The 24,595-nt window shown below is 40.4% G+C and overlaps 1 pseudogene; it reads right to left on the bottom strand.

Moving 5' to 3' along the window:
• Positions 1 to 4,013: 4,013 nt before the first annotated feature.
• Positions 4,014 to 24,595, bottom strand: part of LOC101405543 (vomeronasal type-1 receptor 1-like) — a 34,738-nt pseudogene continuing 14,156 nt past the window's right edge.

Here is a 24,595-nt window from a genome sequence, read left to right as displayed (position 1 = left end):
AACAGAGGTTTCTTCAATTTTGCTAGTTTCCCTTTTTGCCTCTCTTTATGAAATTGGGTCATGCTTTTTCACTGCAATCATAACTAACATGGAGTGTGATATACAACTTTTTAAATCATGTTTTATGTAATTAAAACTCCTTTGCCTCAGAGTAATAAATTTTATTATTTTTTAAACTTGTAAATAATTCCATTATGTAAATCAACTTATCTTTTGTGTTATTTACAACATATAGGTGGTTTATCTAAGGAGTCTCCAATTGTTTTATATTAACATTAATGCTAAAATGGCAATTATTTCACTCTTATTTTTTTTATTTTTTATTTTTTTGTGAGGAAGATCAGCCCTGAGCTAACATCTGTCGCAAATCCTCCTCTTTTTGCTGAGGAAGATTGGCCCTGGGCTAACATCGGTGCCCATCTTCCTCTGCTTTATATGGGACGCTGCCACAGCATGGCTTGACAAGCGGTGCATTGGTGCGTGCCTGGGATTGGAACCTGCGAACCCCGGGCCACCGAAGTGGAACGCATGCACTTGACAACTGTGCCACCAAGCCGGCCCTCATTCTTATTTTTATTTGGATTGCTTCATTATCCCAAGTAGCCAAACTGACACAGTTAATCCTTACAGATTTGAGGTGTGGATGTTTTGAATTTAACAAGTCATTAGGTCATGGTATTCAATCTGCTCAGGCAGCTGGATGGACAGATTTGTGCTAAGTGGCAGCTTGCCCTTCTCTCATTATTATTTTTCTTCTAGATAGGATTGCTGGATCTCAAATGGTTGTGTCTTACACTAGATAGTTCTTTAATTTTGGCATTTCCTTCTAGTGCAGATGTTCTCAGATTTGGGGGTGCATCAGAATCTCTGGAGAAATAAGATCACAGAAGACCTCAGCTCCTTGAAGTAGGAAAGAGCCTGAGCATTTGTATTCATTCCAAGTTCTCTAGGTGATTTTGAAATGACATGTCTTGAGTACCTTGCTCTCAGAGGATCACAAAGTAAGTGTGAGGATTAAATGAATGAAAATACAGAGAGCTTTTAAAACAGTACCTGGAAGCGCCTTAAAATCGTCGTTGCTGTTAGTGTGGTAACATAAGGCTATGCGGGTGGCTATAAGTAGGAAAGCATTTTGTTGATTATTAGCTTGCAGCCTGTTTCCTGGAAGGCTCTTTGCAAGTCCAAGAGAAAGCACAGGGTAGAGAATAAAATCTCCATCCCAGGTAAAGGAAGGAAGAAAATTTTTCTTTCTGAAGCAGCAATATCCCATCCTAAAGCATGTTTTACGTAATTAAAACTCCTTTGCCTCAGAGTAACAAATTTTATTATTTTTAATAGATCCAGAGGTCTCCTGGAGATAGGGAGGTTCTTTTATAAGGTGAAGTCACAAACAAGCAGGGTGAACTCGTATCAGGTTCTCGTCTCTATCGAACTGCTTCTATAGAGGCTGGTTCCATTTCCTGTTGGGTACTTGAGTTTCCAGTATTAGGAATATGCTGACAGGGAGAGAACTGAATTTCCCAGGCTGAAAAGGACCTTTAGGACCACAGTAAAGTGATTTTCATTGGGCTGAGCCAGGGATACATTGCCACATGTCTCATTGTTGAGCAGACCCCTCAATTACAGTCGTCAACTGTGAAGTGTCGCCATACAAGAGAGTTAGAAAGAAGCTTGAGTTCCGAAGATCGGTAGAGAGAGTGTCAGACATCCTGAGTATTCGCCCTCCTCCCCCACGTGTCCTCCATCTGCCCCTTTCCCTTCTCAAGGACCCAGCAGTTGGAATTATTGGGCACACAATAATTCCCAAACCCAAGAGCCAGTACACCTTGTTGCCTAGATTTTCCCCCTTTATCCCTTCATAATTCATGATCCCACCATCCTTCCTTTTCCAGATACAAAGCTAAAGACACCCACATGGTGATATACTGGGCTATTGCTGGCCAAGGATAGCTATTGATAAAAGAGATGTCAACACTTAAGTCTATGTTCACCTCTGATCCCCCTCCCACAATTGACTTCATGTTACCCCTCATTTCCCTGATCCTTCCCTTAGGCTTTCACCTGTGGGCTGAGCACTGGCTGACTATCACAGCTTTGATGTGACTTGTGAGGAAAGGGACACTGTTGTGTCAAGGGAGAGGAGGAGGAAGAAAGACTCAGGGCTATGTCACTTCCTCAGTGGAAACTGCTGGGGGTGGGAGCATGGATTTGTGAATTCCGCAAGGGGAATTCAGAGAAGGAATTGGCTCAGCAGAAGGTCAAGCAGAGGGAAGTTAAGAGAGAGCTTGCACCATATTTTTAAATAGATTACAATCTTTTTGGAAGAATCTTCATCAATTGTAGACAGTGTTCCCGCCTTGGCTTGAGGAGATGGGGACGGAGGGGCTGGGGTGGGGTGTCACTATGTCACTTTATACATACAGGGATCAGTTCAATATGGTCATAGAAAAAATGACATTTTAATTTAACACTAACAAGATTAAGAAAATTTATGAAATCACTACAGTATTGTAATAAAAATGTATGATAGAACTAGAACAAGGAAGCCAAATAAGAGAAGGGAGAAGGGGAAAAACTGGGAATCCAGAGAAACCATAAAATGAATTTAAATGAGAGACAGTACATCAATAGACATGGCAATGTCTTATTTCGATTTCTTCAATTTCTTTCATCAGTGTCTTATAGTTTTCAGTGTACAGATCTTTCACCTCCTTGGTTAAATTTACTCCTAGGTATTCTATTCTTTTTGATGCCATTTAAACTATAATAATTGAAGAATTATGGATTAAAAAATCAATTTAAAATTAAATATTTTACGAATAATTTTAAATAAGAACAGCTGACATTTTTACCCATAGTTTGAACTCCTTTACTGATCTGTCATTCATTCATTCATTCATTCATTCATTCATTTATTTAATTTATTTATTTTGTGAGGAAGATCAGCCCTGAGCTAACATCCATGCCAATCCTCGTCTTTTTTTGCTGGGAAAGACTGGCCCTGGGCTAACACCCGTGCCCATCTTCCTCCACTTTATATGGGACGCCGCCACAGCATGGCTTGACAAAGTGCATGGATGCGTGACCGGGATCCAGCCTGGGCCACCAGCAGTGGAGCGCACGCACTTAACTGCTACATCATGGGGCAGCCCTGATCTGTCATTTTTTTTGTGTGTGTGTGTGTGAGGAAGATCAGCCCTGAGCTAACGTCCATGCTAATCCTCCTCTTTTTGCTGAGGAAGACCAGCTCTGAGCTAACATCTATTGCCAATCCTCCTCCTTTTTTTTTCCCCCAAAGCCCCAGTAGATAGTTGTATGTCATAGCTGCACATCCTTCTAGTTGCTGTATGTGGGACGCGGCCTCAGCACGGCCGGAGAAGCGGTGCGTCGGTGCCCGCCAGGGATCTGAACCCAGGCCGCCAGTAGCAGAGCGCACGCACTTAACCACTAAGCCATGGGGCCGGCCCTGATCTGTCATTTTTTTAAAAACCGAATGTTCATCTTTGTTGGCCTCTGTCCTAAGTGCTGCATCAGAACCCTCCATCACCTTCCTTTCTTGTTTCATAGTCTGTTGCTCTCCTCACCTCTCTACACACTAAATGCGCAGGATTTCTCCTAGTTCCTTTAGGTTGTGTAGGATTTTCCAGGTGATTTTCCTTTTGTCAGAAAGAACTGGATCCAATTATGTTTCAAAAATATGTTTTAAAAAACCTCCCATTTATCTTGATAAGACCCAAAGTGATGGATTTCCTCTAATTCCCTAAACTTAGAAATTTCCTTCTTTTGCACTATTTCAGAATTCCCTGAACTTCTCCTCAGAGGATCCTAACACTGCCAGAGTAAGTAATCTTTGTATTCTTAAATACGTGATGTTCATTTTTATCTCTAGTGTAACATCCATGAGACATTACTGGCCTTATTTGCCATGGCATCTTAATTTCCTTGTATGCAGTAGTTAACCAAATGTTAACAAATATCAAAATGAACGATTAAATGCCATGGAGATTACAGATTCATAGCACTGTAACTAGATTAGGAAAACAGTTTGTCCTTGACCTTCAGGCAAAGCAGAACTGAGAGATTCTGGTGTCAATGATCATAAGCACGAAGGGGCTGAATGCTGGGAAACATGAGGCCATGAGCACAGAGCTGTTCACTATCCACTGGCCTGGGTTTGCAACTAAGTCATCCAAAAAGTCAAAATAGTATAGATGGAATAAAAGGTAACAAAGGCCCTCACCAGGATTAGGATGGTATAAGTGGCTCTGGCCTCGTGGGAAAGTCTGTGAAAGAATCTTTTACTATGAATGTGTTGGACTCGCTGCTTGTGCCTGAGCAGGATAAAGACCATGGAGCCACTGGCCCGCACCATGAAGCCCAAACTCATAAAGTCAAGGGAAAAATACATAACCGTATATAATGAGCTAAATCTCTCTGGCATTGTCCAGGAGCAGTATCCACAATTGTTTTCCACACTAAGGTTTTTGCTGTTCAGTGGACCATTCACTATTATAGGAATGCATGAATTCATCAAGAGATGCAGAATCCAGCAAAGGAAAGAGCAAAAGACAATGAACTTTGGGGATCTAAGCTTGAGATTCATCCATCTACAAATACTGGGGTTGAGCTTGATGGCCTGGAAGCCATTGAGGAGACAGATAGTGCTGAAGGAAACCCCTGTGCCCACTCTGTAATAATAAAAGACAAGTTTACATGCAGCATCATCCAGGAAACATTTCTATCCAAAAGCAGCCATTGTTTGAGGTATCCCTTTGGAGAAAAGAACCAAGGAGTTGGCTAAGACCAGTTGGTTGAGAATCAGGTCTGTGGGTCTCACCTTATGTCCAGTGAGCAAAGAGAAGTTATAAAGACAAAGGAGGGATGAATTTCCTAGGATCCCAATTGCAGTCTGAGTGAGGAAGATAATCCCCAATTCCAATTTGCCAGAACCCGTGGCATCAATATCTAGGGGTGTTGATTTTAATGGAAGTCAGAAGAATGAGAAAAGAAAAAAGTAGAAATAAATGTCTTGCTATCACTATGGAGAGTACATTTCAACACTTAACCTAAATCATATTTTCTCATGTTAAGCAGGCATTAACATTTTATGCTTTTTTTTGTGCAAAGGCAATTCACTGTTGAACTGCATTAGAAATAGCCTCAGATAACCATCAAACTTGCTAAGAGACTAGAACTTAATTATTTCAACCACTTATAATAAGAGAGGATAATTATATAATGTGATAGAGTTGGTAATTATCACTAAAATGGCAATCATATTTGAATATGTAAATATCACATTAACATGTTGTACACCATATATTTACACAATGTTATATGTTGAACATATTTCCATAAAAAAGAAAGTCTATTAAAATAAAAAGGAAGAAAGAAAGAAAACTCTGCCAAGTGAGCAAAAGAAATAGCCTGTGTCCATCTCTCAGGGTCTGGGTGAATGAATGAGGGCACAACTGCACACAGTTCTCGACAGCTAGAGAGATGAGGAAAGGAGATATCTGTGTACCAAGCCAGTCGCTATTGTTTGAAATTTTTTTCCAACATGATTGAGAAATTGGGAAACACTTTGAACATAAAGCAAATTTTGTTTGCTTACATGTGTTTTTCATCTGGAAGACTAGATGAATGCAGAAAACTGCACTCTGAAGCAAGCCATGCGGGAATACAAAATACACACCAGGACACAACTCAAACGTACCAGACGCCTCACTTCACTGTGTCTTATAGCCTCTTACACCCACATCTTGTGTTATAACTTTCCACTTGACTTATTTATGTAATTTTTAAAATTGAGGTATAACTGACATACAATATTATATAGTTTCAGGTGTACAACATAATGATTTGATATTTGTATTTATTGCAAAATGATCACCACAATAATTCTAGTTAACATCTGTCACCACACATAGTTAACAAAATTTTTTTTCTTGTGATGAGAACTTTTAAGATTTACTCTCTTACTGCTTTCAAATATGCAATACAGTCTTATTACGTATAGTCGCCATGCTGTACATTACATCCCCATGACTTACTTATTTTATAATTGTTAGTTTGTAGCTTTTGGTTCCCTTCACCCATTTCACGTACCCCGCACCAGGCTGTTTTTAGATGACCCTCCTTCCACCACTTCACAGTCATTCATAAGCTGTAGTCCTTCTGACTCCCACTTCCACATGCAAATTTCAGCTTTTTAAGGCAAAGTGTCATATTTTTACAGTATTTGCATATTTCTTAAATATTTAAAATGTTTAAAACTGTGTTGCCATAATTACTAGGCTTCTATATTCTTTTTTATGTTTCACTGATGACATTTTTGAGTGTCTCAATAAGCTCTGTGAGGTTATTTTGGATTTTGTAAATCTTGGGCTTTTTCAGGAGCACATACATTGCATTATAGTAGAAGTGACTATGGAGTTTTCTCCAGGATATATTCTTAAGTGAAAAAGGCATAGTCCAGAGCAGTGTACAAAGTATGCTATATTTTTTGAAGCAAGTAGAAAAGTTTCAACGAAGGAATAGAGTGTTAACCGGGTGCAGGGACAGAAATGAATGTTTATGAAATTTTCTTGTGTTATAGCTTCAACCTTCACAAATTTAAATATTTTACATAATGTTTAAACAATAGTAAATCAAAATGAAATTTTAAAATACATAGAATGAAAGAAAAAGAGAGCTTTATTGTGTGTTGGCCTTGTGGCCCATCCAACAAAGAAAAAACCATCTAATGGCTTTAAAACCCAAAAGGATATACACACACAAAAACACACACACGCACCCATCTGAATAAAAGTAGTGAAATAAGATAATAACCGTGAAATATTATTATTAAAATAAGATAAAAATGGTGAAAAGGGAATAAGAGCAGTGCATATTATCACTGTCATGCAGGAGGTTACCACTAGAGGAAACTGAGTAAAGTGCACATGGGATCTCCTGTATTATTTCTGTCAACTGCATGTGAGTCATGAATTATCTCTACAAAAATGTCAATTAAAAAAAAAAATCCAAGGGGTATGTACAGGGTGAAAATACCTGCAAAGATATCTTAAAGTCCTGTTGAGAATCATTCTCAGTAAAATCCATTGGTATTGATACATTGAACAAAATAAAGCTGTGTATTAAAATTTGGCAAAATTATGTAATTTTAAGGAAAAATAGAAGAAAATTTAAAACTCAATTAAAATATGAGGATGAGAAGTAAATAATAGAGAGAAACTGGAGCCCAAGATAATATTCATGAAGATATTATTACAATATAGGTATCTTATTTAACATGATTCTAGTCTAAATGGTAATATTTTTAACACTTCTCAAGTAATTATAAAAATAAATAAAAACTAAAGGAGAATGACGATAATGGGTACAAAGGAAAGCTTTATGCTGAAAATGGAAAAAAAGAAAAGTCAATGGCACAGAACATAAATAATACATACATATGTATATGCATATATTCTTCCTGATAAATTTCTGGGAAAATTATCTATTTATTACATGGTATTAACTTATTTGGAGGTAGAAATAGAGGTATTTCAACATTTCACAATTAGAACTAAATAACATACTGGATCTAAAACGTAAAGAATGACAAATCTCCTAGGTAAAAATACTGGAGTATATTTTTATAATTTGGGGTTGAGGAAATCATCACAGTACATGGTCCAAACAAATGGCATTTTTATTTTAATAATGAAATGAGAAGATTAGTAGATATTATATTAAATAAACAAATTAAAATTAAACACAAAAATAGTTAATTAGATAAAACATATAAGAGGAAGCTATCAACAATAATGTCACTAATGATACTAGTTAGACTATTAAAACCAAAAAGAAATGATGACAATGGATATGAACAGTACCCGACGGACTCATTCATACTCTCATAAAATATCTTTGTCTCACAAGTGATCATAAAAATACCAATGAAATTGAAAAGGATGTTCTATTATTTTCGACTATATATATATCAAATTACCAAAATATTATTATGGATCATACTTCTCTGACACAAAACTTCATTTTTCATTCCTGTCACAAACGATAATTAATGAAATATGATTGAAGAATTGGAGTTCATTAAGGTGGCCCAGAAATTAGAAGATATTTTAAACTTTTTTTATGTGTGCAAAATTCAAAAGTTTATACCATGTCTTTGTAAACTTATCTGGTTTGACTCCCACTCTTTACCTCAAGGGCATTTTTTTTAGAATCTAAAAAGTGTATTTTTTTCAGAGCAATTTATTTTGGATTAAGGGAAGTAAGATCTAATTTTTTTTCAATTTTATTGCAGTTGCTTTCATCATAATAAATACTTTATGTAATTCAAGTCACTAACGTTTTGGGGAAGAAAACTGAATACACACATATATCAACAGTAGGGACATTGAGGGGTAGGAAGCTCTGATCCTGCTGGCAGTGAGCATGTGCGTGCCATGGGCATCGATCAGGAGGTTTGACAAGAGAATGCACAGAAGGAATTCACTCAGCATGCGGTCAGCCAGAGGGGCATTCTCAGAGATCTTACTGATTATGCACATACAAATGAAAACCTGGAAGGATCCTCACCAATGCACAATACTGTTCTTTCTGAGGACTGTGAAGGATGGGAGGGAGGAGAGAGATAGTAGTCAAAGTGAATATTTAACTGCACACACACATGGATTTGTTGAACATATTCATATGAAAACTGTAATTTTATAACACTATTCAAGGTTGAACTGGAAAATATAGGAAATGGCTGGTGGAATCAACCTAGGCTATGAAACAAGGACAGTGAGGCGATATAAGAGAAGGATGAAGGAAAGGACCAGGAAGCATCCTCAAGAGGAATCACAAGATGAAGTGAAACAACAGAAACGTGTCAATAGAATTTACTGTGAGAATTTAAAGTGCTTGCACCAAACAGAGAGCCTGGGGCCGGCCCGGTGACGTAGGGGTTAAGTTCGCGAGTTCCGCTTCGCTGGCCCGCGGTTCACCGGTTCGGATCCTGGACGCAGACCCATTCACTGCTCATCAAGCCATGCTGTGGCGGCGTCCCGTACCTATGAGCTACAGCTCTACAACTGTGATACACAACTGTGTACTGGGGCTTTGGGGAGAAAAAAGAAAAAGGAGGAAGACTGGCAACAGATGTTACCGCAGGGCCAATCTTCCTCAAAAAAACAAAAACAAACAACAGCCTAACAACAACGACATTGCTGAGGTTTTGGATTACTCCAGCCCCTAAAGACCTGCAGGGATTCGAAAGCAATAATGACACATAATTTCTTCTGCCCTTAAAGGTTCTGGGGAGACACAAGGAGGATCTAAATTAAGTGCCTCCTGCTCCCAGGGAAAGGAAGGTGGACCTCCTCTTCCAACAACGTTTCTGGTCAGAATTTTTATTTTGTTTGTTTGAAAAAGAATTATCTTACAAATGGGACATGTGTTTGGAGTGAAACTACACTATAGCTAGGAGAGAGTGTGGATAGATCGATACAGATCCAGACACAGGTGTGAGTCAGTCCAGAAGGACAGCCCTGGGAGGGCAGGGAGAGGGTCAGACTAGTGTGAGAACGAGACAATTGAGGCACTTTACAATTTGTTTCAATGTCTGGGTAATGTTTATGTTTTGAGATTTAAAGTCCTGATTATTCTTTTTCCAATACTCCCACAGTCTTTTTGCCGTATTCATCTTTACATAATATTTCCGTTTTTGTACATGACAGATAAATGAGCCTTTCATTGGTCTAGATGAGAGATGTGGTTAACCCACCACTGATGACAGAAAGTTACAGACACATTATTAAAGACTCCGTATAGCACCCCATGCCTCTGCTCAAAACAAAATAGGCACACACACACCAAGAACTGATATCCCACAGACACTAGGTGTTTACTCAGAATGGGAGCTCATCTTCTTTGTATTATTACTTGAAATATGCTGAATCTTGAAGCCTTTAGAGTGACTTGTTATGGTCAGTGCATTTAGTGAGAGAAGTTTCCAAACAATATAACTGAGGGGAGAGGAGAGATGTCAGACAGCCCTGAAGCAGGTTGACGAGAGTGGTGACGTGCCTCCGGTTTCCTCAGCAAATGTATTTCCTGTTTGTTTGTGTTTGGGCTTATCTCTCTGTCCGTCTGTCTATCTATCATTTTTCATCTACTTAAGGTTTTTTTTTTTCCCAACTCAGAAAGCCAATTTTGCAAAAAATAGTTAACCCTGGATTTCTTGAGATAAGTATTTTGTAAGAATCTGACACTTACCTGAAAAGAAGAGCTCTTTACCAAATTTGGGTTTGCTCCCACGACAGGGACTGCCGTGGCAGCATCTGTGCAAGTGTCTAAATGGGACAGATGAGCCTGAGATAAAGGTTTGGGTTCCATGATCTCATCTCCTTGCTGGGGAGTAATTATCATTTCACCTGTAAGTGCAGTCACAGTGTCTACATGGGGACCGGAGATTATCTGTGAAAAACATTTGGGATTGTGCAAATCACTGAAGGCTATGAAAAGTGCTTCATGAGATAGCCACCAGGAGTGGCAGAAACTGATGGGAAGAATCTACTTTTGAAATAATAAAATCCTACAGGAATGTGAAAAGAATACCATGTCATCTCATAAGTGAGAGGAGGAAGCTGATCAAATGTCTATCCAGGATTCTTAGTCAGTTTGAGGGCTTTGTTTCCAAAATATGACTCTGCTTCATTTCCGAGGGCACTGAGGGTAGTGAAATTGAAGGAAAAGAAGCACGGGTAGAGTCAGAAAGAGTATTCAGAGTTGTGCAAATAGGCAGGAAATCTGTGTTGTGATATTTGTTCAGTATTTTAACAAATATTTATTGTGGAGTTTATGTGCTTCAGGCACATTTCTAGGCAAATGGAACATATCAGTGCACAAAATATAAATGGAAATCCCGGGACTTACTCTGTAGTTGATGGGAAAAGATAATAAACAATGCATCTGTGATATTGAGTCACGTGGTAGATTAGAAGGTGATGGGTCCCCTGGAAACAAGAAGAGCAGGGTTCAGGTGATGAGAAGTTCAGGGATCCTGGGAGTGGTTAAAGGTGTAACTTGGGTGTCAGTGTTTGGACTCATAGTGAAGATAACATTTGAGGGAATATTTTATGTGGTATAGGAAGACACATTCGCTTTTTTCTTTCTAATTGTTATATATTTATTTTCTTGCCTTCTTGCAGAAAATTCAGTCTTCTGTAAAATACTGAGCAAGAGTGCAAAGACTAGCTATCCTCCTTTTGTTTTAATCTCCTGGGACTATTTTAACAATGGGCAATGAGTAATGATATTTGCAACAAGATTTTGTGGATGTTATTTATAAGATTAAGGAAGATCCCTTCTATCTTATATCCTTATATGTGAATAGGTTTGTATGTGTGTATATATGTATGTATATACATAACTTTTGAACATATATATATATTATTTTTGAACACTTTGAGAGTATATTGGGAATGCTGTACCCCTAGGCCAAAGAATACTTTAGTGTGTATTTCTTATAGAAAAGGACATTATCCTACATAACCTGAGTACAATATTCAAAATCAAGAAATTTAATATTGATTTAATAGTATTATTTAATTCACAGACCATATTCAGATGTTGTCAGTGTGGGAGATCAAAATTGGCCACCCTGAAATATGTCTTTTTACCCCGATTATTTTCTCTGGCGGACATTTGACCTCCCCCACTAACTGCCTAAAGGGATTTAACTCTGGGTATGGACAGACTGGCAGGGTCCTCCCTAAGCCCATTCTTTTCAAAGTTCTGTTTACCAAATGTTTACATTTGTAAAGGTATGTCCCTCTGTGTACTGGGAAGCAGGGGAGGGATGACCTTATTTGTAGAAACTCTTGTCAGGACGGAAGAAGAGGACTTAAATCTACATACTCTTAATTACTATAATTTCTGTCTCTCTGGCCTCATTCTCTATGGGTGGCCTGCAAAGAATTGTCTGACAAACATTTACATTTCCCTCTCCATGTGACTTGTCTTTGTCCCCTCTGAAATCCCAAACCTACCATGCCCAACATCCTCCTTTGTCTTTAGCTGAAGATAGTACTTAAGATGAGAATCTCTGTCATTTTGTCCAGAAACTCAGTTTCCCTGGTTTCTCCCGTATATACATGTTATTAAACTTGGTATTATTTTCTCCTGCTAACCTGTCTTTTAATTATTTGGCCAGCCATAAGAACCTTAAGGGCAAGAGCAGAGGGGGATTCTCCCTCTTCCCCAACATCAGTTATTCTGTTAACATCCTTCACAGCTAATTTCTCCAGTCCAGAGCCAAACCCAATATCTAGAATGGCTTTTACTTCTCATTTGCTTTAATTCTTCATTTATCAGAAACAGTTTCTCACTCTTCCTTTGAGTGCTTTTTTCTTTCTATTTAAAAAAAATACACGCCAATTATTTTGTAATGTTTCCCTCAGTTGATTTGTCATGAGGTGTCTTCATGATTAATTAAGTTTATGCGTTTTGGTGGTGAGGAAACCACAGGAGTATTGCTGTGTCCTTCCCAGTGCATTGTCTGCTTTCCTATCATTGGTGATGGTAACTTGGTTCGCTTTGTTACAGTGATATCCCTCTGATCTCCCTACACAAAAGTTACTATTTTCCCTGTGTATTGTAATTTATTAGAAGAAGGAGTCTTTGAAAGTTTACAAAAATCCTTTTCCTCATCGTTTTCTATCCTTTTATGAGATGGTCATTCCATTGTGGCCACAAGAAGAGACAGAGGAGAGGCTCAGGAAAACAAAGTTTATTATACTCACACGTTCTAGAAACAAGAGGCGTCCCACGAAGGGAAGACGCCAGGGTGGTCAGGATGCAGAAGAGAGGATCAAGGGAAGGTTTAGGGCACCACTTTATTGGGGTTTCTCAGGGGAAGACAAGGCGGGGCAGGGTGAACAGCTTAGGATTGGCTGGTTTGAATAATTTTGATGGGCCTTGGGCTTTCTAGGTGGTCCCTAGTCGCTTGGTACCTGCCTGTTTCAGCTGCCAGGATTCCAGGCTGTTGTTCTTGAGCCACCTCTCCTTCCATCTGGAGAAGCATATGCAACAGCCCTCAGGTCAGCACAAGTTCTCTTCCCCATCTTTGTTCCCTAGTGTGCTGTCTAACTATCTGTGGAATTTCCTTTATCCGTTTTTCTAAGGCTGTATTACCTGTCCAAGCTGCTTACCATCTGTAAGCAAGGTTGAATAGTGTCTTCCAAAAAAGATTATGTCCAACTCTTAATCCCAGGTTATGGTAATGTGACTTGTTTGACAATAGAGTCTTTGCAGACATAGTTTAATTAAAGACGTTGGGATGAGATTATCTTATATTTAGGCCCTAAGCCCAATGACTGATGTCCTTATACGAGAAAGGAGAGAGAGATTCAACACACTCAGAGGCACAAAGGCAAAGGCCATATGGAGATGTGTGCAGAGATTGAAGTGATGCATCTACAAGCTAAGGGATACCCAGGATTTCTGGCAACCACGAGAAGCTAGGAGAAAGGCATGGAACAGATTCTCCCTCAGAGCATCCAGAAGCTGCCAACACCTTGATTTCAGACTTCTGAGCTCCTGAACTTGAGAGAACAAATTTTGGTTGTTTTGAGCCACCTAGTTTGTGGTAGTTTGTTACAGCAGCCCTAAGGAAGATAATACATCACCCTTGCTCTTCTTCCTGGAAAACACACACAATTTACATGGTCAGTATGGCCAATAAATGTTTTTCCTCAGTGTATTTCTCTGCAGTAAAGGCAAATTCTGGTTATCTCAGGATTGCTAGACCTGTGACAATTTTACTTAGGGCTCTTTTAGAGAATTTTGGCCAACCGTAGTTTGGCCCAAAGACCTGTTTTTGCCCTAGATTGCTTATTGCTGAGGTAATATTTGAATACATTTTATGGACTCCAAAATGTTCAATGTCCCTAGGATGTCATATGGGTAGTTGTCATCTCTGATTCTACTTTAGTTTGCATATGCCAATGAACTTCTCATAGGTACACACAGCAGACACTTGGGCTATTATTAGTGAGCATATGAGCCCACATAGTCTCCCATAAACTGACACTACTTGGGGAGTATTGTTCTCCTTGGTTATTGTCCTCTATCCACAAAACGTGGACTCTAACCATTAGGATACATGGTACTGTCAGACGCCAGACACACAGAGGACATTTTATATCCAGTATAGCCTGGTAGCTTTCTCAATGGCTTCTCACCTTGGTTATAAGCTCCACAGTGCTGTGGCTCTGTTGTTGAGTGTGGCTGGGAGGCAACAGTTCCTGCATATCGCCTCCCCAAAGGGGTTCTCTGAATAGGTATAGGCAGTAAAAGGGGTATTAAAAACTAAACAATATTAGAATTGTTTCAAAATTTAATCTCTTAGCATCAGATGCATATAATGTGGATGAAGCCAGATTGTATATTCCTGAAATAGACTGAGGCCAATCCTGGACCTTCAGCTTCAGGCAGATGAGAAGGTGTCTGCAGACAAATAGTTTCCCCATTATGGTCAACTGTAAGTAAAGTGAGGGTATAGTATCATCCTCTGGCTCCCAGCCTCTCATGAGGCACAAGGTTAATGTTAGCTCTTTTCCTTGTTGCAGATTTTCATGTCATCCTTTTCCAAATAATTTCAGTAAGAGAATTCCTCATTCAGGTATTATACCCTTTACAATAACACATTTGGGTATGGGTGAGGCAACACCATTTTCATCCATCAATCCCTACTTTGAGCCATGATTTCACCTGCAAGCTTTCTAGAGTTGCATTACCATATTATACCTTATTATATGACCTTTTTAACTTTTTTGTTAAGAATTTATTTTTTTGAGCACTTTTAGGTTCACAGCAAAATTGGGAGGAGGGTACAGAGATTTCCCATATGCTTCCTGCTGCCACACATGCACAGCCTCCCCCATTATCAACATCCCCACCAGAGTGGTACAGTTGTTACAACTGATGAACCTGCATTGACACGTCATCATCACCCAAAGTCCATAGTTTACATTAGGGTTCACGCTCGATGTTGTGTAGTCAATGGGTTTGGACAAATGTATAATGACATGTATCCACCATTATACTCTCATACACAGTTTTTTCACTGCCCTAAAAATCCTCTCTACTCTGCTTATTCCTTTCTCCCCTCAAACCCCCCAACCCCTTGGCAACCACTGCTCTTTTTATTATCTTAGTAGCTTTGCCTTTTCCAGAATGTCATACAGTTGGAATCATACAGCATGTATGCTTTTCAGATTGGCTTCTTTCACTAAGTAATATGCATTTCAGTTTCTCCATGTCTTTTCATGGTTTGATAGCTCATTGATTTTTAGCATTGAATAATATTCCACTGTCTATGGGTACCACAGTTTATTCATACACCTACTGAAGGACATCTTTGTTGTTTCTGAGTTTTGGCAATTATGAGTAAAGCTGCTTTAAACATCCATGTGCATGTTTTTAGTTTGGACATGTTATCAACTCCTTTGGGGAAATACTGGATCCTATCTAACATTATGTTTAGTTTTGTGAGAAACAGCCAAACTGTCTTCCAAAGTGGCTGTACCATTTTGTATTCCCACCAGCAATATATGAGAGTTCCTGTTGCTCCACATCCTTGCCAGCATTTGGTGTTGTCAGTGTTCTGGATTTTGGCCAGTCTAATAGGTGTATAGCGGTATTTTGTTGTTTTAATTTGCATTTCCCCTGCTGACATATGATGTGGAAAAGCTTTTCATATGCTTATTTGCCATCTGTCTATCTTCTTTGGGGAGGTGTCTGTTAAGATCTTTGGCCCATTTTTTTAATCAGAGCCTTTAATTTTTCATTAGCTAGTTTAATTATGGCAATACACTGAACATCACTGTCCATGATTCTTAATGAAGTTTCTTCACCATTCACAGGCCATTTTACCCATAAAAATATTAACAACCTCAGCTTGGTGGGGGTCGTCCCAAGAAACCCTGGCTCTGCTTTCACTCTTTGTGCGTGTGTGTGTGTGTGTGAGGAAGATTAGCCCTGAGCTAACATCTGTTGCCAATCCTCCTCTTTTTGCTGAGGAAGACTGGCCCTGGGCTAACATCTGTGCCCATCTTCCTCCATTTTATATGGGACGCCGCCACCGCATGACTTGCCAAGTGGTGTGGCAGTGCGTGCCTGGGATCCAAACCTGTGAACCCTGGGCCACCGCAGCGGAGCACGTGCACTTAACTGCTGTGCCACCGGGCTGGCCCCCTGCTTTCACTCTTAATCCTCTCCTTTCCTTGTAATGTTTTAATCAGAATTGATCCTGAAGGGATTATAGACTCCTCCTCTGTGTAATCATGAGATTTTAAAAATACATCAAGGATAAGACAAATTAAGATTTTCCATCCTGGTCCTTTGACAGTCTAAAGAATTGGTTGGACAGCCAGATCACTATTGGATAGCCAAACCACTGTTTGTTACAGTCACCCACTAAAATTTTAAAAGCTTTTTCTATGTCCTCCATTTTTAATGTCATTTTTAATCAATCATATGACTTCCACAAACTTTAATTGTCCTGCTATTTTCTAGCCTTTTTATTCTTTGTGGTCCCTTACTGCTGTGGAAATAAATTTCTGAGCCCAACATGGAGCTGCTCCAGCTTGGGGTGCCACCTCAGCAAACCAAACTCTTGTGTTCCTGTAAATGTTCTGCCTGACCAGAAATGCAGTATATCCAGTGAGCCGAACCCCAAAATATCAACCCAGCTTTGGGCTCTGTACTTATTTCTTTGTTTTCTGGTCTTTCTAAATAAGGTCAAATAAGCAACCTCAGCCAATCATGCTCTGTCTCCAAGTTGCTGTTTCTAACATTCTATAAAACTCACTCTTGCCCAAACATCGCTCAGGAAGAGTGCTCCACTGCTTGTGAGGCATGGTACTTTCCCAATCCGTGGATTGTTTTCTCTTGAATGTTTCTCTTGATTGTTTCTCTTGGAAGGACATTAAACTCATTACTAAGTTGTTTATTTTTGTCCTTTGATACTACCGAATAATCCTCATCTTTTCCCCATTGATATTGGCTCAAGACAAGTTTGACATAAGGGAAGCCATATTGTAGAAAAGAAACCCTATTGTAATTTTGAACGACCTCTGACTAACTAACCCAGCTGGATATGCACCCTCCAGGAGACCTAACTGCTCTGTAGATTTTAGGACCCCTGCTTGTGCGTGTACCTCCCAGCTGCAATAAGATGATAACTTTGTTCTTTTGAGTTCCTTAGGAATGTGATGACCCCTGAACAGAGAGTCTATGCTGATAGCCATCATCAATGAATACTGAAAGATCTGGTGTGACACTCCCAGTCTGTAACACCAGAAGATCAACATTCCTAACCCCCACCCATAACCCACCAGCCTATATAACTGCTGTAAGATTTTGTGCCCCCATAGGATGGTTCTTTTGGACGTTAGTCAGCCATCTTCCCTCTTGCTAGCAAGCTGTAATAAAAAAGTCCTTTTTCTCCTACCACCTTGCCTCTTGACTATTGGCACGTCTTGTGGCGAGCAGAAGACCCCCTTGCGGGGGTAACACCATCATGAAGTTCCATTTGGGGAAGCTGAGCAAGGTGATCCATAAGCAGCGTCCCTCACATCATCTTGTCCCATTTTGATCAAGGTATGAGGGTATCAAGCCTCACCTGGATCAGAGGCAGAGTTAGGACAAGCTGTAGTGTCATACTGAATCATGGCTCATAACTCTTCAGCTTTAGTAGCTTCTCTATTACCTTCACTTTCCCTAGGATGAAGAAAACAAGCCAATGCAGTGCGTTCTTGACTCACTTTCCCTCAGATTCAAAATCTTTTCACATCCATTTGTGTTTATCTCCCCGGTCCTGTACCTACTGACTCTAGGTCCTATTTTTATACTTTCCCTGTCATGGGAGAGTGCAGTCCTTGAGCAACCACAAACCAGGAATAGCCAGAAGCCATCCAGAAAGCAAGGATGGTTTCTCATGCACTCCGCTCTACTCATTTTTCATTCTCCCCAGCACCACCTTCCCATTATTATTTAAAATAGAGTTAAGGTTCATAAGAATTATCCTAGCTGCATCACAAATTGCAAAAATTACAGGAGTTTGGATAATTGAAAAGACTCATCAGTGTTCACAGAGCATTGGAATGTGAGGCTTTTATTTCAATGTCAAGGATGTGGTGTAGCAAGAAAAGAGAGTGCAGGTCACCCAGGCACAGCTCTGCAGAATCCTAATTTGCATGTGGACATGATTCATCTTCAGATGAAGGATAACTCCAGTTAGAATTCCCAGCAGGGATTTTATGCTGTTCTGTTAACAGTGAAATCAGGATGCCAAATCCATTATGACATTTTGAAAACCATCAGTAAACAAATTGGCCTTGGGTGTCACCATGAGATTTTTGAACTTTAAACAGCACACATAATAAATCCTACTGCCCTGGGGCCGGCCCCCTGGCGTAGTGGTTAAGTGCCTACGCTCCGCTGCTGGCAGCCCGGGTTCGGATCCCGGGCACAAACTGATGCACCACTTGTTGGGCCATACTATGGTGGCATCCCATATAAAGTGGAGGAAGATGGGCATGGATGTTAGCCCAGGGCCCGTCTTCTTCAGCAAAAAGAGGAGGATTGGCATGGATGTTAGCTCAGGGCTGATCTCCCCCTGCCCCCAAAAAAGAAAACCCTACTGCCCTATCTCAACGAAGAGTCAAAGCCAGACATCCAGGAGTCCCTGGTGATAAGGCTGAAGTTTTCCAGTCCAGGTCAATTAACTCTATCTTACTCAAAATAAATACACAATATTTCAAAATTTGTGAGATGCTGCTAAAACAATTCTATTTAGAGGAGGTTATTATACTAGAGGTTTTAGCCAAGGCAATGAAGGAAAAAAAAAAAAAGAGACACAGAGTGTCTAGTTTAGAAATGAAGAAATAAAACTGTGTTTATTAACAGAGGACATGATGGTCTATGGAGAAAATCCTATGGGGTCTAGAAAATCCTAAAAACCAGAAAATAAAATGAAACTACTAGAACTACTAAATGCTACTGTATGTAATAGCAATGAACCACCAGGAAATTGTAATAAAATTTAAGAAACATTGCAGCTGTAATAGTATCAGATATATAAATCCTTAGAGATACAAATGAATTGTAAACTCCTAGAGATGGTCAAATAAGACATTGAGAAAAACAAAAAGTGACAAGTAAGCCTTTATTCACTTACTGTGAGAGTGTAAACAAGAGGCCAAAAAAGAGAAAGAAGGTGCTGGCTCCCTCAGTGTCCCATTCTCCCCACAGAACTGCTCTGGGTGAAGGTCAGATGGATTAGTGTGGACAGGGGACTCTCACTGCCAGGGAGCCCTGAACAAAAGACTCCTGCTGTTTAATGGGCCCAGTGGACAGGAGGAGGAAGAGGATAAGGGCTAGGAATATTGAGTAATAAGTCACAGTGGAGAAAGTGTTTTCAAGGCCCCATGATAAGGGGGTCTTACTAGAGGTGCCTGAAGAATAACTCAGCAGAGTCCCACCTGTCCTCCTACCTATAAGAAAGCCTCTGATGGAGATGTCTAGGCTAGGAAAGCAGACATACATGAGGGCATGGCTGGGGGTGGGAGGAATGATTCCTTGACTGCAACTCCCCCCCTACAATGCACTGAATATGCACCGAGTCAGGTGTGGGGAGGGCAGCTTTCCCCCTTAAGGCCTGCCTGGTAAAGTCTTTCTAATCACCTATAGTTGGGCCTGAAAGGTCACCCATAGCATTCAGGCTTGGCACCAGGCTCCTCCAGGCCTAAATAAAAGGAGAGATATACCATGTTTATGGATGGGGATGTTACCACTCAAAGAGGGCATTCTCCTACCTGATGCATGTAAAAAAGGCCAATTATTACAGCATCAACTTTTGACAAAGGAACACAGTTTTATTGCGAGATGCATCTGCAAGGAGACAGGAAGCCATGCACTCAAATCTGTCTCCCTCATCCAAAGTATGAGGTCAGATTTAGGGGATCAGAGAGGGCCAGATGGTATGCAGAGTGCTGGCAGGATGAGTTTCAATTGGCAGATCAAAATTTTGACTCACTGCTCCTGAAAAATAGCTTCAATATCCTGTTGTTAAGATGAGTCAGTCATGGGATGTTACTGGGAAAAGTACAGTAAACAAGGGTGAAGTTGTTATGCAGATTTAAGTCATTGCCTTCTCCATTGATAAGAGATTCTAGAGATTTAGAGTAACCTTCCGTTTCCTGGCATAGAGAGGGAGGCATCCTTACAAATGGAGATTTCGCTTATAAATGGAAATTTCCCTTACAAAAGGGTAACTTCTACTAGATTTTCCGAGATTTTCCTGTGTCTGCTTTGTTTTTTCTTAATAATTATCAGCTCAAAATAGGCTTTTTGCCAAAGAGGCATATTTTGGGGTTGCAAATTCTATTCCTGGTCCTGTGGTTACAGGAACACTTCATATTAAAATGTTATTCTCTCCAAGTCAATGTATAGATGAAATACAATCCATATCAAAATCCTGGTATACTTTTTTTTTGGTAAAATTGACAAATAGCTTCTAAAAGTTGTATCTCATTGCAAAGGACTAAAGATGATCAAAAGAACTTTGAAAAAGAAGAACAAAGTTGGGAGACTGTACAACTCTGATTTTAAGACATTGTTAAAACATATTGATGAGCATATGAAAGTATTGTCATAAACACAGCAAATAGATAAATGGGACGGAATAGGAAGATCTAACTTTCAGCTGCATCCACCTGGAGAAATTGGAGCAAAGCTTAATAGCCTGGAAGACACTGAAGAGGCAGATAGTGCTGAATAAAACCTCCTTGCTCACTCTGTGCAAATAGAAGACACATTTACATCCAACTGCATCCAGGAAATATTTCTGTCCAAATGCTGCCTTTGTCTCCCTTTGGAGAAAAGCTTCAAGGGGTTGACCAAATCCAGTTGGTTGAGAATATGGACTGTAGGTCTGAGATCTTGCCCAGAGAGCAAAGTGAAGATGAAAGGAAAAGGAGAACGGAGTTCCCCAAAATCCTAGCTTCCATCTGAGTCAAGAAGATAATCCCTAAATTGGCCAAACCCATCATATCAGTATCTAGGGAGCATGAATTTTTATCACACTCTTCAGAACCTAGGGAAAAATAAAAATGTATGCGTTACCATCTTCATATTTCCCCCACTGTTTAACAGAACCCACATTTGCCACTGAAAATAAAGAATAAGAACATATCCTGTTGATGCAAATAATCCGCAATCCATCTATAAATCAAATTGGGGTGAGTTTATTGTATGAGCCTATCTGCAGACCATACAGCCCAGGAGGACGCCTCCACCGAGGGAGGAAGCTCTCCGAAGAACCGAGATGTACAGCGTGGTTGTATACCATCTTGGAACAAGTAGCATACATCAAATATGACAGGAATATCTCTTTTACTCCAGTCACAAGATGTTTTGCCAGCACAGCAGGTCAGTGGTCACAAGCTGTACACAGTAGGTCAGTTTGACCCTTGGTTTCTGGGAAGAAATGCTTGCTTTTACGGAAGTGCTGATATGATGGAGAGGCATACATTCCTGTCTTTAGAAACATCATTCTTTGCTTTGTGAATGTTTGAAGCAGCTGTACAATGCGTGCTCAACAGGCCACGCCAGGCCTTTCTGCAAACACAAGCTCAGGCTGAATTAGCTTTAAACCAAATGGCTTCCTCATATGCCTCAATATATATGTGAAATTTTCTTATTGCTTTTCATTTATTCATCAATCCTTAATCATGAAACAGCTTATTAATTGAAGCAGTAATTCTTTTTTTTTTTTTTTTTTGGAAAAACCCTATTTCATATACATCATTTTTTTTTTTTTCTTGTGAGGAAGATCAGCCCTGAGCTAACATCCATGCCAATCCTCCTCTTTTTGCTGAGGAAGACCGGCTCTGAGCTAACATCTATTGCCAATCCTCCTCCTTTTTTTTTTTTTCCCCCAAAGCCCCAGTAGATAGTTGTATGTCATAGTTGCACATCCTTCTAGTTGCTGTATGTGGGATGCAGCCCCAGCGTGGCCGGAGAAGCGGTGCGTCAGTGCACGCCCAGGATCCGAACCCTGGCCACCAGCAGCGGAGCACGCGCACTCAACCGCTAAGCCAAGGGGCCGGCCCAGAAGCAGTAATTCTAAAGAGAAAAAAACTGGAAACCAAACAAGAAGTAATTTATTAAATAAACAAAGGCTCATCCACATAACACATTACTATTTGTAAAAAAGAAAAGAAAGAGGAGTTTATATACTCCAGAATATTTTCTACTTCTTTTCCAGGAAAGGAGAGAAGTCCGTGTGTTTACGTGTATGTTTGTGTGGGCTTACATAAGAAGAAAACCATTCAAGGATAAATTAAAAATAAACGAAAAGATTAGTTACTGAGGGAGAGAGCGCGGAGTTTGAAGGGACACGTTTGAAAGGCAGACTTTTAGGAATCAACGTAATTTTATGGTTTTCACTTTGCAACAATATAATAAAACAAAATTAATCTATGATTAAAAATAAAATTGATCAAGGGCCAGCCCAGTGGCGCAAGTCGTTAGGTGCACGCGCTCTGCTGCGGCGGCGCGGGGTTCGCTGGTTCGGAACCCTGGGCGCGCACCGACGCACTGCTTGGCAAGCCATGCTGTGGTGGCGTCCCATATAAAGTGGAGGAAGATGGGCACGGATGTTAGCCCAGGGCCAGTCTTCCTCAGCAAAAAAAGAGGAGGATTGGCAGATGTTAGCACAGGGCTGATCTCCTCACACACACAACAAATTGATCCATAATGTGAAGCTGAATGGAAAAATGAAAACATGTTGCAATAAGTATTTTCCCTATACATACAGAGAAATTATGTCATTTTATTGTATAAAGCAGAAGTTCATTCATCTTGATGAAAAGAATAAGAAGTTTTCATGTATATGAGGAAGCCATTCTGGATTAAATCTGATGGGCTTGAAACTTGTTTTTCCCAGAGCAGCCTGACTTGTGGCCCACCAAACACTGTACATCTGTTTCAAACATTTTCCGAAAGGAAACAATGCACTCTTTAACGATAGGAATGTAGTGGCTCCCTTTTTCTGATGCCAATACCAGTACTTCTTTGAAGATAAACTCTTCTCAGAGAACCAAGGTCAAGTTGACCTGCTATATATGTGCTAAACTTCAGCAAAACCTCTCCTTGTGATTTTGGGGAAAATAATTGTATTCCTGTCATGTTTGATGTATGTTCTTTGTTCTGAAACAGTGTATAACCTTGCTGTAAACCGCGCTTCTCCGGAGTGATTTCTTCCCTGCAGAAGAGAGTGCTGCTGGGTTAGTGCTCACATTAGGCTCAATAAATATCACTCTACTTTTCTTATCTATAGATTGGTTATTGATTATTTGCATCAACAATCTGCAGGAGGATATCCCTTATAGATGAAAAAGAATGACTGCAGATTCTAGCTTCCAGTTCAGGATGTGAAGAGCTTGAAGGAGCATCACTGCTGCTCTATAACGAAAAAGAGCTTGATTAACTAACTTCAAATACATGACTGAGCGCTTGGCGAAGGTTTCCCAGGCATCTCTTTCTGACTGAGCCGGGAAGGATGTGGAAGACAGTCAGACCCACCTCTGTTCCTTTATAGGAGCCATGACCCTTGCCAGCTGCATGCTCTGCAGGGCCTCTGCACCTGCCCTCTGTCCCCGCGGTCTGTGTAGGTGGTGCCTCTTTGCCTTTGGTGCATTTTATGCAGGGGAGACTGAGGCTCAGAGTGCGACAGTTAGCCGGGTCACTCTGCCCAGGCCAGGGCAGGAGATCCGCCCTGGTCACACTTCTCAATTCATGGGGTCCAGTGGGAGTGGCAGTGCCAATAGAGTCGGTGCAGGTGAGGGGATGGTCCCCAAGCTCTCACTCGCCCAGACCCCCCACCCACATGATCCTTGTGGTCCTATATAAGAAAGAGTGGTTTCCTGGACTCTTTGCCTTTCTAGCTGCCGCTTCTCAGATCTTGGGGCCTTGCCGGCTCTCCTCAGCTCAGATTCCTGAATCCAATCCAGGGCTTATATGGTAAAGTTCACATTTCTGGCAACCAATGCAGTGGGATGCCAAAAGTTGTCCCTGGGACAGGAACCAGCATCTGCAAATGCTTTGAGGTGAGAATGAGTTGACACTTTTCAGGGAAGCACCAGAGACCTTTCTACATAGTAGGAACAGTGAGGGTACAGGGGCAGGGCTCAGGACTGGAACTGCAGGCTGAGCAGTTGGGCTTCTATTCTGAGTGTTTGGGGAGCCATGGAAGATTTGGAACAGAAGAGAGAGGTAATCTGACTCATACTTTAATGACCAGGTCCTCTGAGAATTCAGAGTGGAGAAGAGATTGTGGGAGTGAAGGAGGAGATCATTGCATAACACTGTTGAGGGTGGCTGGACCAGTTGGGTGACTGTCGATGTGGAAGAAGTGGTTGGATTCTGGATCTCTGGGTGTTGGATGAATCGAGGGTTTTGTCCTTAGCAACTAGAAGGATGGACACACCCTCTACTGAAATGGGGAAGTCAGCACTAGGAGTAACTTTCTGAGGGA

Source organism: Ceratotherium simum, chromosome 33, assembly GCF_057802395.1.
Source record: "Ceratotherium simum simum isolate JZ-2026a chromosome 33, ASM5780239v1, whole genome shotgun sequence".
NCBI classification, from domain to species: domain Eukaryota; kingdom Metazoa; phylum Chordata; class Mammalia; order Perissodactyla; family Rhinocerotidae; genus Ceratotherium; species Ceratotherium simum.
Note: the sequence above shows the minus strand (reverse complement) of the source record. Positions and strands in the feature narration are given on the sequence as shown.